Below are 16,413 nucleotides of genomic sequence, written 5' to 3' on the forward strand. Positions count from 1 at the left end.
TCCGGGCCAGACGCGGTGCTAAGTTCTGGGGATACAGAGAAAGGCAGTTCCTGCCCTCAAGGAGCTCACACTCCAGTGGGGAAGACGACGCTAAGTGCGGAGGGACGGACGGGATAAACTGGAGGAAATCCACAGGCGGAAGGCCCTGTGGTCCAGGGCATCGCTTCCTGCGCAGAGTGGGATGTTTGCGCTGAGGCTGGAAGCAAGCTAGGAGACCCAGCTGATGAGGAAGAGCCTCGCGGGCGCGGGGGACAACCTGGGAGTTGGGAGAAAGGCCGCGAGGGCTGCAAGCCGACATGGTAGGGGTGGGACAGGCGCGGAAGGGCTGAGAACTTTACATTGGATCCTGGAGCGTGAAAGGGCGCCGCGGTATGCTGAAAGGGGAAAAGGACAGGGATGAGGAGGGGGTGGCGAGGTGGGGGAGGAGAAAGAATGGGACGGAGGAGGGGAGGGAAAGAGACAGAGAGATTGACAGAGAGGCCGAGAGATTCCCAGCCTCCCGGGGAGTTGCCTGCACCTCCTTCCCCCACTTCCCTGAGGCCTGGCCTTGAGGGAGGTCTGGCGAGTGAGGCCGTTTGCAACATTTCCTGCCAGGAAGAGAACGGTAAAGGCCCAAGGCAGCGAGATGTGCCCCGCCCCCACACCCCCCCTCCCGGCCCTGCAAGGACAGGCCCAACCCTTGCATGGTGCAAACGGCCTAACTATATTTACAAGCGAGGAGGGAGGAGGGATGAGCGTGGGGGGAGGGGCTAGGAGCGGCTCAAGAAGAGCTGCCTCCCATTGGCCTTCGCGCCTCTTCGTTCTCGCTCCTGATTGGCTCAGGAGCCCGGGCTCGGCGCACGGCTCGCGACTCGGGGCTCGCAGGGTTCCTCTACGCTGCGGCTCGTGCGACTGTCCGGGTCCACGTTCCGAAGGAGGAAGCGGCGCAGCCAATCGGAGCGACCCCGAGGGGCGGTGCTTACGGCCGCCCCAGGGTCTCGCGCGGCGCGGCTGGTGAGTTGGTAAACATAGCCCGAGCGCGTGCTGAATCCGCAGTGCTGAGCGGGAGGGAGACCGTGCGCGGGCTGGTGCGCGGCTGCAGGAGGCGGAGGCGGGCTGCCGACCCTATCCCCAGTCCCAGGTAAGGCTGCAGCCCCGTACGCTTGCCGCATGCACCGCCGGAGGAAAAGGAGAGCCCCCGCCGCAGCCTTCACAGCCTCCGCAGCCTTCACAGCCTCCGCAGCCTCCGAGCCCCTCCCGCCCCCTCTGGCGTGTGTTTCCCCCTGGTGCCCAGGACCCGGCTGCCGGTGCCGCCTCCTTCCCGGGGCCTCCAGTGGGTCTTGTCCGTGGGAGCGGAGCGCAGCTGGCAGCGGTGAGGATGCCCGAGCCCCAGCCCTGGAGCTTCTGGAGCCACCGCGCGCTGCAGCCCTGGTTCTTGAGCAAGCCCAGGCGTTGTCATTCCTCCCCCGCACCCCCGTGGTCGGTGCCGGGGGCTCCCTGTTTGCTCACTCCCCTTTCCAGATTCTCTTTATTCTTGAGCTCTCTGGCCCCAGGCCCCGGGTCTAGCTTCTCACCTTCAGGCCCTTCAGAGAGGCGCCCTGTCGAGTTTGAACAGGTGAAGCCCAGCCCCAGGTGGGTTAGCCCGGGCGGAAGGGGCTCCCCAGGGGAAAAAAAGTACCAGTATTCTGTCTTCGGTCTAGTGATGTTTGGTGGATGTGGGAGCTGCCCTCCACGCGAGAGCCATGCCCACGCCTTATCCACACCCTCACAACTAACTTTGCCATTGTACACACTTCCCGTTCTATCCTGTCGCATGGATTTCTGGCAGGAGGGCACGCCTGGCAGTTGGCACTCTTCGATCATGTAGACTTAGACCGGTCTTCTATTCTCTTTGGCCCATCATCTGACAATGTGGTTTAAGAACTGGTCCCAGAATTTGGGATTAGGAGAACACTGGCCCTGAGGCTTGCTAGTTGTATTAACCCTGGGCAGAATGCGTAATCTCTCAGTCTGTAAAGTGGAAACGTTTGCCCCGCCTTCCTCATAGGGGCAAAGCATGCTTTGAGAGCTATATAAATATGTATGCTTAAATGCTTGATTTTTTTTTTTTTGCTTATTTGTTTTTTGGAGGCATTGCTCTATCCACTGGGCTACCTAGCCGCCCCTTAAAATGCATGGTTGAAGAACTAGGAAAGAGTGAATGTCAGGGCTTCTTTCTTGCCAGAGGACTTGAAAATGCCTTCATGCCAACCTGCTGGTTGTCATTCTGTGAAAGGACAGGCTGAGCTGGCAGTGGATTGAGAGGCTTACTCAGACTGTAGCAGGAATATCCCTTCTTGGAGAGGAGGAAGAGCAAGGTGACTGTGGAGACAAATTACTCCTCACTGGTTAAACCAAGAGCCTGGAACACTTTAAGTCTTAAGAAACAGGAGGAAAGAAAATGAACAGTAGATAACAGTTACATTTATTGTTGACTTATCCTCCCTTGTGTATCCTGCAAAATAAGTGAGAAGGTCAGTTGTCCTTGCACCCACTTAGGATCATAGATTTATAGATAGAAGGGATTTCATCTAGTCCATGCTTCTTACTTTTTTTGTGTGTCATGGACCTCTTGGGCAGTCTGGTGAAACCTATAGGTCAGCTCTTTCTCAGAGTATGATTTTAAAAATTTAAAATATCAATATGTTGTTAAATATTTAAAATAAATTTCATAGCATAAAAAAGGAAACCAATTATATCGAAATAGCTACCAAAAAATTTTGGAAAAAAAAAGTTCACGGAATTCAGGTTAGCAAACCCTATCATAATCCAGCTCTCTTATTTTACAAAAGAGGAAGCTTAGCCCCAGAGGATTTGACTTGGCTGGCATATACAAGTAGTAAGTGGCAGAGCTGGGATTTGAACCCAGGTACCCTGATTCCCCAGTCCACTGTTCTTCTTTCGTGCCATTCTACTTTATAATGCTTTCTCTTTCTTTTTTTTTTATTAAATAAATGTTTTATTGATGTTTTTCTTAAAAATAAATTTAAGGTTTTCAGCATTCATTTTATAAGATTTTTGAGTTCTAAATTTTTTTCCCCTTTCCTCTCTTCCTACCTCCCCAAAATGGCGTGTAATTTGATACAGGCTATACATGTACAATCATATTAAACGTATTTCCACCTTAGTCAAGTTGTGGAAGAAGAATCAGAACAAAAAGGAAAAACTACGAGAAAGAGAAAAAAAAAAAAGAGAAGCTACTATGCTTTGATCTGCATTGAAGCTCCGTAGTTCTTTCTCTGGGTGTGGACAGCATTTTCCATCATGAGTCTTTTGGAATTGTCTTAGATTATTGCATTGTTGAGAAGAGTTAAGTCCATCATAGTTGGTCATAGCGCAGTGTTGCTGTTACTGTGTACAATGTTCTCCTGGTTCTGCTCACTTCACTCAGCATCAGTTGATGTAAGTTTTTCCAGGTTTTTCTGAAATCTGCCTGCTCATCATTTCTTACAGAAGAACAGTAGTATTCCATTACATTCATATACCACAACTTTGTTCGGCCATTCCCCAATTGATGGGCATCCCCTCAATTTCCAATTCTTTGCCACCACAAAAAGAGCTGTTATAAATATTTTTGGACATGTGGGTCTTTTTCCCTTTTTTATGATCTCTTTGGGATACAGACCTAGTAGTGGTATTGCTTGATCCAAGGGTATGCTCAGTTTTGTAGGCCTTTGGGAATAGTTCCAAATTTCTCTCCAGAATGGTTGAATCTGTTTACAACTCCACCAACAATGCATTAGTGTTCCAATTTTCCCACAGCTTCTCCAACATTTATAATTTTCCTGTATTGTCATGTTAGTCAACCTGATAGGTGTGAGGTGATACCTCAGAGTTGTTAATTTGCATTTCTCTAATCAATTACAATGTTTTTTCTCAAGCCTTCAAGGAACCTTTCCAAGAACTATTGGAGGCTAGCTGAAGAGAGTGAAAGATGAGAGGACTAGGTGTTGACCTCTGCAGTCTGGAAATATCTGGAAAGTGCCCTTGGGTAGGACCTCGAACTTAGGTTGCAACTGTGACTTTGTACCAGGTGAAGTGGGTGAAAGCAATGTAGGGTTTTGACCACTTGGCTGTACTGTGCAGTGGTAGACCCAGTCCCCTTTCTGGGGCTTAAAGTGACCCAACTGTAGTTCTGTTTTTGCCTCGCTGGCTCCCCAGCCAGCAGGAGAAGGGAAATGGCTGCTGCTGTCAGAAGGACCTTTTTAAAAAAAACTTTGCTGATGCTTTTTGCTTTTTATACTCCAGTATTTCCAGCCCTCAAATTTCTGCCCTACCCTTCTTCCTTGTAAGAAAGAAAAACAATTAAGGCAAAACCAATTGCCACAGCATCTGACAGTGTAAGCAACATAGGGCACCATCTCTGAGATGAGAGAAGTGTCTTTTTTCATCCGTTCCCCTGGGTCAAGATTGATCCTTACAAGTTAGTCTGAGTTCATCTTCCTGTGTTGGTTTTGCTTATGTTATTGTGGCCATTGAAACAGACACGTTGTGAGGCTTTCCCTGTGTTCTCTGGCACAGGGTGAATGTCCTCTCTAGTAATGAGGATGCTGTTGCTCTGAGGAGGATAGGTACCCTGGCACATCAGCTAGCTTAGGGTTTGACCCATAGGGAAAGGAGAATCATTTCTGTGTTTGACAGGATGGGCAATCTTTATAAGGTTTCCCAGGGGGTCCTCAATGGGAAGAACAAGGGTAGGGGGGTTGTTGAATTTCTCTCACAGAATTTTGTACTTATAATGAGTAAGTGACCAGTTCTCCAGCTGTGATAACTAGGAGGATTCATTCTGTCTTTACTGAATCAGAGAAGCTTGGGAAGATTTGAATGGCATAGAGGGAAGAAAGGAGAACCGAAAGAACTACGTGCTAACTATGTTAGCTGTCCTTCTGTAGCTAAATAATAATATGAATATATCCATATTATATGCAGAATAAGGAAGGTCAGGAGGGATCACAAAATGGAGGACAGTGGGGAAAGTCAGCACGCACATCCTTTGGTGGGGAGGGGTAGTGTACTGTCATGGAAATCTCTCCTTTTGTTTCAAGTATGCCTGTACTTGTCAATGGAAACCAAAGCTTATATATCTATATATACATATATAATGCATATAATATATAGTGCATATATATATACACACACACAAATATATGTATTTTAAAGTTTTTATTGAGCACCTGTGGGCTGCAAGAGTGTTCTGTTTCCTTTGAGTGAAGTATATAGATAATATACAAAGTAATGTATAACTGTTCTCTCTCCCAAAGGATATTACAGTCTTAACACTCACTGCTAGGGAACAGTATATGTGAACAGGGTCAAGTGGGTAGTATTAGCTGTTTAAGTCAGTGCTGGTAGAAAATGTCCTGTTATCTCTCAGTTATCTATAAATGAATTAACCATCCTGGCTTTCTACTCTTTGGCTCCCCAGTTGGTGGGGTTGCTGTGGCGGGGAGGGGGGCCAGGCTTTGTCTGAAGAGGGCAAAGGCCAGACTGTGTTTTCCAAAACCAAGGTCAGTCAGAAGAAAATCTGTAGCTGTTATATACCCCCATAAGCATAGCTTGTCAGGAGTCCGCTGGGGCTGGATGGTGGCACATATGAAATCCAGACAGCCTGATGCTTCTGGCTGATGTAATTAGATTGTGGGGTAGTGGGAAGAATAGTTTTGGAGCCAACTCTTGTCTTTGCTCTTTATTTCCCTCCTCTGGACCTCAATTTTTTATCATCACCACCACCATCATCATCACCATCACCGTCACCATCACCACCACCACCACAGTAACTAGCACTCATATGTTGAATGGATATAGTTATACCATGCTTGCACAAGAAACAGGTACATACCCTATCCACAATTTCCTTGGAGCATATTAATCCTTTCACTGTTTATTGAGGGTTTTCATGTTAGGTTAGTTGAATGCCCCATTCTTGACCAGCTTCAGCTGGGAGAGGAGAGGCTTTTTTCCCCTGTGTGTGGGGGTGGGGGTGGAGGTGGAGGGGGTGGGTGGCAGAGTGGCGGGCCGAAGAATCTATTATTGGGACACTCCAGACATAGCAGAAAAACTTTCCATGGGGAGCCCGGACCATGAAGTCATTTTTGTTGCCAGCTGAAACAAGAGCCATGTGCAGTTAGAAGTGTCTTGATTTGATTGTAGCCTTGAAAAGAGTGCCAGTGTTCCCGTAAAATACCACTTAAGAACTTCACAAAACATTTCTCCCAGGGAGAGGTAGGAGGGGGTGAGTGGAGAGGGCTGAAGAAGCTACCCTGATTCTTTTTCTCTGTACAGAATTAAGACTGATCACCCGCCTACAGGGTGTCTAGTTTCTTTGTCCGATAATAGAGGCAGGATAGTCCTCTTAAAATATAACCTTTGCCAGGAAAGCCTGGATTAGGGATTTCTCTAAGCCTAAAATGGACCTGATAAGTGCCTGTCCATCAGTCAACAGATATTTTTTCGTTAATCATCCCAGAGTGCAAAGCACTATTTTAGGTCTGTGGTCCAGGCTCATCTGTAAAGTCTGGTGATTTGTTTAGCCACATCCATGTATTTCTTGTTGAGTGGTTTGAGTTGTGCCTGACTCTTCATGACCTTATTTGGGCTTTTCTTGGCAAAGATACTGGAGTGGTTTGTTATTTCCTTCTACAGATCAGGAAACTGAGGCAAATAGGCTATAACAACAGTGTGGCTAACAGCTGTTGTGGGGTATCAGACCCAACAAGACCAGCAACAAGAGCTGTCAGCACAGGTTCTTTTGATCTGCTTTACTAAGGAGATCAACTTTAAGGGGTTAACAATCTCACTTTAATCAAACATACATGTATCATTTACTTAGTTCAAGAGGAAAAGCCAGCACCCTGAGCTTCAGAGCAATACAAACAAATTACAGAGACAATATAAACAGACCAGGGAAACATCAGCATCTGGGTTTATAGGGGGGGCACCCCTTTTAACAACAGCTGTGCAGAGTCTCTTCAAGTCACACAACACCCTTCCAGTGAGTGAGAGCCCCAAAGGAAAAAGCGCCAACCTCTGAGTTTATATACCCTGTTCAGGGTCAAAGGGCGTCACAACATGCGACTCAAACCCACTTAAACTAGGCTTTCCCTTGAAGTAAGGAGGTCATCCAAGACTCCTGATTTAATCAAAGAAGCAAAGGCCAGACTCATGAAGGGCGCTTGATCAAATAAGTGCTCCAAAGGAGAAAACAGTAAAAGAAAAAGTCCCACCTTAACTACTGATACACAGGGTTAAGTGACTTACTCAGGGTCCTACAACTGGTAAGTGTCTGAGGCTGGATTTGAACTCCAGTCCTCTTGACTCTAGGCCCTGCATTCTATCCATTATACCACTAACCTGCCTTATATAAACTTCTTTATTTCAGAAACTGGAGAATGGAGTATTTATTCCCACCTGTTCAGAGGACTCAAGAAGAATATATTTACATCTAGTTTTTCTCATACTCTATACATTTTTTTGACCAAACCTATGATTTCCCGGTAATGGATTTCCTCTAATAATGCATAGTCTCACCTGCTCTGCAACATAGAGTCTTAGAGTTGTCTGAAGGTGCTACAGGATGAGTGACTTGCCCAGAGACACAAGCCAGTATCTGTCAGGGGTGAGATTTAAGCCTAGGTCTCGCTGGCTTTGAGACCAGAGCTGTAGCCATTACACTGCTCTGCCTTGCTAGTTGTGACCCCATGTTAAAGCACTGGAAAATCATTCTCAGCTCCTTTCCATCAGCTCCGCATTGAAGTGGCCTGATCCAAATCTCAAAAAACTGCAAGGTTAGACTTGGTCTAGGTGCTTCTAGCCTCAAACAGAACCCCTAAAAGCACTGTCTTATTTGCCAGAATTGATTGGTTCTGATTGGTTGTTCATTTGTTCTCTTCTAGATGGGGGCAGGAGGAGAGTGGAGGTGATCGGCCAAGGCTTCCAGGAGAAAAGAATATTAGAGGTGGTACTTGAAGAATGGGTTGGATTCCAAGACATAGAGTTGGCAGGGAGGATATCGTAGATGGAAGGTGCTGGGATGAACGGCCAGCCAAACGTGTAGAGGCAGGAGAGCCTAAGCTGTTTGTGTTTGCCTGGAGACTGGCTATGAGTAGAGGGGCATGATGAGAGCGAATAAGTGGGGATTGGGTAGCTATGGAGAGCTTTCCCTTTGCCTCTAAAAAGAGACCTTAAGCAGCGCGTGGGTTGTGATTGACCAGAAAGCTAAAGATGTCAGAGTAGCCTGTGGTCAGTTGTGCCTTTTTGACATTTCATTTTATCACTTGGCACAGGGGCCTAGTGGAGTTTGACTCATTGCTTTCTCCCTCCTGGCCCTTCAGCTTTGAGTTATTGTCATCCCTTGTCTCTTCCCTCTCCAGTTCTCCTGCTTTGGTGATCCCCATGGTTCTTTCCAGCTGTCAGCCTGGGCTCTTATCCTGGCTCCAAAGCTCTGTACCTTTGCACTCTGAACAGTATATACAGAGGGCAGAATTCCTTTGGTTTTGTCAGAATTGGGGTCATCTTAACCCTCTCTCCTAAACTCTAGTCCTGTAGGTGTTGATTAGACTTGTACGTCCAGAGAGGCCAAGGTCATCATGCTTGTGGTTAAAGCAATTACTCTGTAGCACAGTGGTACTCAAAACTTTTTGGTCCCTTACACTTAAAAGTCATTTAAGACCTTAAAGAGGTTTTGTTTATGAGGGTTGTCTCTATCAATACTTAGTGCGTTAGAAATTAAAACTGATAAAAATTTTGAAATATTAATTAATTTAAAGCAACAAACCTACTACCTGTTAACATAAATGACATTTTATGGGGAAACTAACCATACTTTTAAAAAAATTTAGTGAGAAAAGAGGCAGATGTAAATTGCACATTGCTTTTGTACCATCAGTGCAAATGTTAATACTGCTATTCCAGAGTAAACTATCAGATTCAAAAAAGTTATTCAGTGCTTTTAGTATTTGAGCACCATTTTAATTGCTGCCAAGCATTCACATAAAAGGAGATCTGTGCTGTTATCATAGAAATATAAGAAATATAGCAAATCCAACCGCATCTATAAACTTGTTCATTTCTAAGGCAAAATTACAATTCTGCAGATGAGATGAGATGTTCACAGATAAATCTTTAATTCACAGTTGGCTTCTGGAATACTCCACCCTGCACTCACAAGAGAATGAGAGTGAAAAATGGAAGTAAAGTCCTAGTGTTATTATGAAAATAGTTTTGGCTTTGCAGAGACCCCCTGAAAGTGGTCCCTGAGACCCTAGTTTGAGAACTGTTTTAGCAGGTTGTTTAATCCTAAATAGCTCCTCTTCCTTCTTTCCCTGTGGAGGCAAGGGAAGATTAGCACTCATGTATGCAAAGGATGGCATATTGTACTAATTTGCAAACTCTGATTTTTGTAGTTTTTACTCTTCTAATTCCCCACCTTCTTTTATGGAGAGCATACATTGATTGCTATTCTGTTATCCAGGAGATGGCTGATTGACCTCCCTGCCCTGCTCATGCTCCCCAAGTTTTATTTTTTGGTTTGAGAAAATTCCTGTGAAAGGTTAGAGTCGTTTAAAGTTAAAATCCAAAGAGGGTGTTGTTAACACTAGAATTTCATTGCTTCTTGGCAGGTTTTCCCATTGGCATCATTCCTGGCTCAAAGGAGGGTGAAGGTATGAATAAATTGCCTTGTAACTCATAGGTGGTTACTGTTTGACTGGACTTTTTAGCAAACATTTCAAGTCCTTCTGTAGTTTTTAAAGAAGTAGTAACTCTTGCTCTTTGGCATGTTTACCACATTAGAACATTAGATAAAACCATAGCTGATTACCTTATTATAGTTCAGATTACCTGTACCGTTCATGTTCAGACTTGCAGTCCAGACTTAATAAGCAGGGTGTAAATTTTCCTTTTGAGAAACAACTGTGTCTTCTGTTCCTGTTTCTTTTCATTCCTTCCTGAAAACTTTACATTGATGCCAGGGACAGAAGGGAGCAAATCTCAAGGTCATGTCTGCTGTGCAGCAAATCTCAAGGTCACATCTATGGTGGAATCTTTGGTCTTTATTTTTCTCTATTGTCTGGGCCTGAGGGAGAACTTGTGTAGACTTTTTATTTTTATTTTTTTTTGTTTTGTTAGTGTAATCGTTTTCCAATAATCCTTCCTTACAGCAAACAAACGAAGAAAGTGAAGCTTTAACGTGTAGCTTTTTAAAGCAAACTCTTCATAGAGACGACACCACTTTTTTCTTGTTGAGAGTCTTTCAAAGTAGATCTTCCTAAGCAAGAGATCGAGCAGGGACTGTCTTTGGCCTTTCTTTGTTTCCACAGCACTTAGCATAATGCCTGGCACTATTAGGCGCTTAATAATGCCTTGTTGACTAATTGGCACTAGTGCTTTTGGAATCTTGCTTTATTGGGGATGGAGAATGCTGCCTTTGAGTATCCCCTGTGGCTGAGTCTTTCCCCCTTTTCAATATAGTATAAAAAGGATGCAGAGGGATCAGTGCTTGCCCAGGGTACTTTCAGACATGGTATTCTGCCTTTCTGACATGGGTGAAGAGATGTGGGAATATGTTTGTATGTGTGATAAGTACTCTGGTGTGTGTGACTGTCTGATTTCTTTATATGCCTTCTGTGTTTCCCCTAATCCGGGATATAGTCTCAGTGATTGGTTTTTAAAGCTCTTAGGCTTAGTCACTAGCCTCAGTTTCCTCATTTGTAAAATGGAGTTGGTAGTCTTTTGGCAAAATTATGGATTGAGAAAGTTCCTTTTAAACCAGTTCTCTTTTACCACCTCAAAACAAAAAGAAATGTGCCCATTAAAAGCAAGAAGAAACTAAAGGAAGCAAGTTACCATAAGGTAGTTTGTTACTACAGAGTTGCCTTATCCATTTGCTCCTCCTAGGTGTGCCCAGTGTTCCCCCAGGGACTGGTTCCCTGGCTCCATGCCCCAAACTCTGTGTGGTTGTGATTATGTCTAGCCTTTTCTCTACTGAGTATTGTTATCAGCTAGACTCTCCTGCCCACTTCCCATACTTTTGTGGGTTGAGGTGCATGAATATAACTAGTCTTAGGGGTCTGGATTGAACCAAGTAGGTTACTGCCTGAGGGAAGAACCCAGGAACATGGAGCCTGTTACTTTAGAAAAGGGAAGGGGCTTATGGCAGAAGGTCGGATGAAAAGCGGGCTGTAAGTCTGCCTGTGGATTGAGTCTTCCCTCAGTAGTGACCCAGCCCACAGTGGAAGGAGGTCATAGAATTAGTCCAACCCAAGTGGTCTGGGCAGCTGTGAATGGGGAGCATTCAACAGTGCTGGGTCTGCTTCAGTTCTGCTAGTACAGAAGGGAGAAGGACTTCTGGAAAGAAGGGCAAATATAGGAAGTACTTCACAGAAAAACAGCAGAGAGTCTTGATAAGGTGGCTGTAATGAGCAAACAAGCTACATATAAAGCCAACCTGATGAATGAGTATTACAGGTTGAGGGAAGTGGACAAAGAAATCTCTAAGGAAGGGGAGCATGTTACGGTTGTCTCTCTCCCCCCTCCCCCATGACATGAACCTCCTGAATATTTCTGAAGAGCAATAAAAGAATTAAAAGGACAAATAAAAGAAACAAGGCTGGAAACCAGAACTCAAAGAAGAAATCAGTAAGACAAACGGGAGTGGAGAATTTAGAACAACTGACACTTGACTTGGATTTTTTTGAGAGAGGAGTGACAGGTAGTTCATTGGGAACTTAAAACAAGTCACTTTAAGGAGAACTTTTCTGAAAAGGGGTTGTATTTCGAAGACTACTCATCCAGGGGTGGGAATTTCTGGGTCTATAGGGGCATCTAGCTGAGGAGTTGGGCAATAGAGTAGGCTTACAAACAAGTATGGAGGGAGCATATACTGTCATTAGGATTATACAGTTAAAAAAAATAACACAGGCAGCCAAGATATATTAAGAAAAGTCAGTATCTTATTCATTTTTGATAAAATAAAAATTTTGATATACATAAATATAATATGGTGAAGGAAAGGACTGGGCCCCATTATTTAAGATACAGCATTTCCACCTCCCCCTCAGCCCCACTGTCTCCCACTGAATTTAATAATTCTGGGAAAGGGACACAATAAACCAATGTTACTCAAACTAAGAGATTATATGGGGTGAGGAACGGGGAGGAAATGATATCTTTCTTTATGTATGGGAGGGAGAGAAAAAGAATGTCCATAATCTAAACTAAAGGAAACTAAAAAAAATTGGTATTGAGTTGGGTTGGGAGTTTCAGAATCCATGGAAGGAGACCAGGATCAAATTAGAAAGTATAGTTTTAACACTTATAACCTTTCACGTGAATGGTTTAAACTTCTCAATTAAAATGACGGAGAAAATGAAAGAATGAATAAAAAACCCAAAGCCTGACAATTTGTTGCATTAAAGAAAAACATTGAAAAGGTACAGATACATACTGAAAATGAGGTTCTGGAATAAAATGAATCTTGCCCCAAGCAAATTCTGAAAAGCAGGCAGTACCATTATGATTTCAGGCAAGACAACAATTAAAGTTGGTAAATTTACACATTTACCCCCCAAAATCTACATGTTTAAAAGTACCATAGACAACGAAACAACGTCATTACCAAATATATGTACGCTAACAGCACAGAAGAGACAGTAATATTCAGGTAGTAATCATGGGAGGCTTGAATATTCACCCTTCTAAGCTAGATAAAGCCAACAGAAGTATAATCAAGAAGGAAAATAATAGCGGTGAGCAGGTTGCTGGAAAATTGGAGCTGAAAGACCTGAGGTGATTTCTGAATGTGAATATTAAAGAATACCCATGAGTCTTAGCATTACAAAATGCTTTATGTTCTAGTACTTAAAAAGTCAGAAAAACATCTGTAGACCATAACTTAATAATAAATAAAACGTACAGACCCAAATGGAGACTAAGAAATGCCCTAAATACTTAATGGGACAAGAAACCGATCATAAAAATAATAATTTTAAAAAGAATGATAACTGTGAGATAGCACACACAAATTTATGGAACATAGTGAAAGTAGTCCTCACAGGAAAATGTTAATTTTTGAAAACATACTAACAAAAATAGAAAAAAAAGATTAATTAAACATAGAATTAGAGATTGTAAAGTTAATAGATTAACTTTGAAACAAGCACAAAAGAAGTCTTGAAAATTAAAGGAGAAAGAGAAAATTGAAATTAGAGATTTGAATTGATAGCTATTTACAAAATTAATAAGACACTGATTAGATTCCCAAAGAGAGGACAATCAGATTATAAAAATAAAAAATAAATGAGGTAAGTTTACAATGAATAGTGGGGAATGTTTTAAAAAATTAGAAATTACTTAACACCTATGAAAATGAGAATTTCTAAAGGAAATGGAAGAGCATTATACAGAGCATATATAAATAAAGCTTCAAATAAACATAACAAGAAATAGAGATACTAAACATCTTAACACCAGAAGGGAATCAATCTATAAATGAATTATCAAAAAAATACTCTAAACCAAATTTAGAAATTGTATTGAACATTTAAAAAATTAATACATATGCTACAAAATTGTTCTCAATAATAAAGAAGATGCTCTGTCAAACTTTTATGAAACAATTATAGTGCTAATACAGACACAAGGAATATATTAAAAAGAGATGAATTATAAACCAACATCACTAATACCGTTGTAAAAATTTTAAATGTAATTTTAACAGTATGTAAAAGTACATTAAAACACTTCATTACAATTAAATTTTGTGATAACGGACATGAATATGGTTCATTAGGAAAATTAGCAGAACGAATAACAAAAACCGTGATTATATCACTACATACACAAAATATTTGACAAAATGCACTACTCATTTAGGTTAAAAACTCTGTAAGATAGAGGCATGCAAGGACCCTTTATCTTAATATGATCCAAATGATAGATGATCAAAAAAAATTCTTCTAAGACCAGAAGCTAGCATTTACCATGGAAAAACACGGGAAATTTTCCCATTAAGTACAGGGGTGGTACAGTGATCCCTCCTCTTCTCCCATTAGTTGATTTATGTCATATAAATTTTAGCTGTAGCAATAAAAAAAGGGGGGAGGAATAATAAATTATAAATACTGACTGCAAAGACACAAAATTACCCCATTTGTAGGTTATGTAATGCTTTACTTAGAATACTCCTTAGAGAACCACTGGCACATTGCTCAAGGTGCTTGATAGTTACATTGACAGCCTGGAGTCCAGGAGTGGGGAACCTGTAGCCTCAAGGCCGCATGTGGCCCTCTAGGTCCTCAAGTGTGGCCCTTTGACTGAATCCAAACTTCACAGAACAGATCCCCTTAATAAAAGGAAATTAGAAATGAAAATGTCTTAGCATTATTAGATGGCAAGCTGTAGTATAAAGCAATCAAAAAGGATACTGGCTAAAAAGTAGGAGAATAGATCAGGGGAACAGACTAGGTAATCAGGACATAGCAGCAATCAAATACAGTAACTTAATGTTTGCCAAAGTATAGAGAGATGGACTTCATTTTTAAAAGAACGGTTGAGAAAACTGGAAAGCAACCTGACGAGGAAGATGCGTTTAGATCAGTATTTTCCATTTCTTACTGCACAGTAAGCCCTCTATGGTTGAACAACCTAAATGTTAAAAGTCACTTTGTGAAAAAAAAAAAGGGGAACCACAGAAGGAGGTGTGTTTAGAACTGTAGTTAGAGGTCAAATTTGTGATTAAATTTAGAGGTAGGGAGCACAAAAGAGAAATTAGATTGTATAAAAATGAAAGTTTTTGTACAGAAATGGCAAATTAGCAAGTATTAGAAGAGAAACTAGGAAAATAATGGAGGAAAGTCTTTACCTCAGAAATCTCAGATGTAAGCTTGGTTTCCAAGATATCTTTGGAATTGATACAAATACAGTGTCCCGTAAGTCTTAGTGCAGTCGTTAATGGCTTAAAACTGCATCAAGGCTTTTGGAATGCCCTGAACTCTACAGTCTACCATTTGTCTATAGATAAGTGGTCAAAGGAGATGGACAAATAGACTTTAAAAGAAGAAATGCAGACTTTTAGTAGTTGTATGAAAAAGCTGGCTCGAACTGCCGATTGCTAAGTCTTCAGTGTGAGCATTTGGAAATAGGCAAATGCTACAGGCTGCTAAAGTGGTCCATAAGCTAAGTACTCCCAGGAGAAAGGGGAGGGGATGGGAGGAGGAAGAGGAGAAAGGGGAAGAGAGAGAGAGAGAAAAGAGGAGTGATTGGGAATTGGGGGCGGGGAGAAGAAAAGAAGGGAGGGTAGGGCAGAGGTGGGATATTTTGGTTTCTCCCTTTTCCCAGTTCTCATCCCCTGAGACTTTGTCTGAAGAGCAGGGTGATTCCCTAGAGGAGACTTAGAGACCCTTGGTTCTCTGTTGATAAGTACTGGGTAATAATTACAGCTCACACTTTATATTGTGCTTGAGAGTTTACAAAGTGCTTTATATACCTTCTTTCATTTGACCTTCTCAATGATCTTGTGAAGAGAGATTATGTGACCTTTTCAAGATTGTACATTAGTAGAGCTGGGTTCAAGTCTGCTGTATCACATTACTTTCCTAGAGATTATATAGTAACATAAAGAAGATAGAATTCCTCTCATCCAGTTATTTTGGGGATAAAGATGTCTTTGATCTTCTGAATGAAGCTTTTCCTCATCTCCTCCAAATGCTAAACCACCTTGTGTTTAAGTACTGTGCATGAATTTCTCTTTATTCATTTTACATTTTATGCTGCACATGCTTTTTATAAGTACGTCTCTCCCGTTAGAATGTAAGCTTCTTGCAAGTAGGCATTGTTTCATTCTTTGTACTTATTCCACCTGTATTTATCGAAGTGCCTGATACTAGTAGGCCGTTCGTTTATAGATGCTTATTGATTGATTTCTGCCAGAAGCCTAAAATATTGAATCCCTCCTTCTGAGTGTTAGTGTTCTGTTATTCTGGCATGAAGGGTCTAAAAAAAAAACACGTTTGCACTGAGTGGTAACTGGGGTCATTGGCATCCTCTGCAGGGCAGACTTGCCCCGGGTCACATGGCTTCTCAGAGCCGGAGCTAGAATCTGAGTCACTTGATTGCCAGTTCATTGTTCTTTCCACTACTCTACCAGGAGGGTTAATTTGAAAGGAGTGGTCAGAGGGATAGGAATAAGTGACAGAAAATGTAGTTAATTCTTAGCAAAAATTCTATAACCTGTTAGTGAAGGAAAGATTTGTGTGCACTTGAGAAGGGAAACAGCAGTCATTGCAACAAGTTATGCGTGATGAACCTCCTTTCTTTCTTTTTGGCCAGGCTTCCTAGGTTGGTGGACTGGGGAACGGCTCTGCTTGTATTTTAGCAGAGCATTTAAACAAGACGGATGTG

General features: G+C 42.4%; 1 protein-coding gene across 2 annotated transcripts in view; it reads left to right on the plus strand.

Annotated features, from left to right (window-relative positions):
- Window positions 1-930: 930 nt before the first annotated feature.
- The window catches only part of COQ8A (coenzyme Q8A), a 71,827-nt gene continuing 56,344 nt past the window's right edge, over window positions 931-16,413 (plus strand). Inside the window, exons 1-2 of one of the 2 annotated variants that reach the window (XM_036755436.1) lie at window positions 1,000-1,120; window positions 9,636-9,677. The gene's annotated coding sequence lies outside the window, so the exon portion shown is untranslated. Of the gene's footprint in view, window positions 1,121-9,635; window positions 9,678-16,413 lie in introns of both variants that reach the window. The other variant, XM_036755435.1, reaches the window with a different exon arrangement.

The sequence above is a fragment of the Trichosurus vulpecula genome, chromosome 4, assembly GCF_011100635.1.
Source record: "Trichosurus vulpecula isolate mTriVul1 chromosome 4, mTriVul1.pri, whole genome shotgun sequence".
NCBI lineage: Eukaryota > Metazoa > Chordata > Mammalia > Diprotodontia > Phalangeridae > Trichosurus > Trichosurus vulpecula.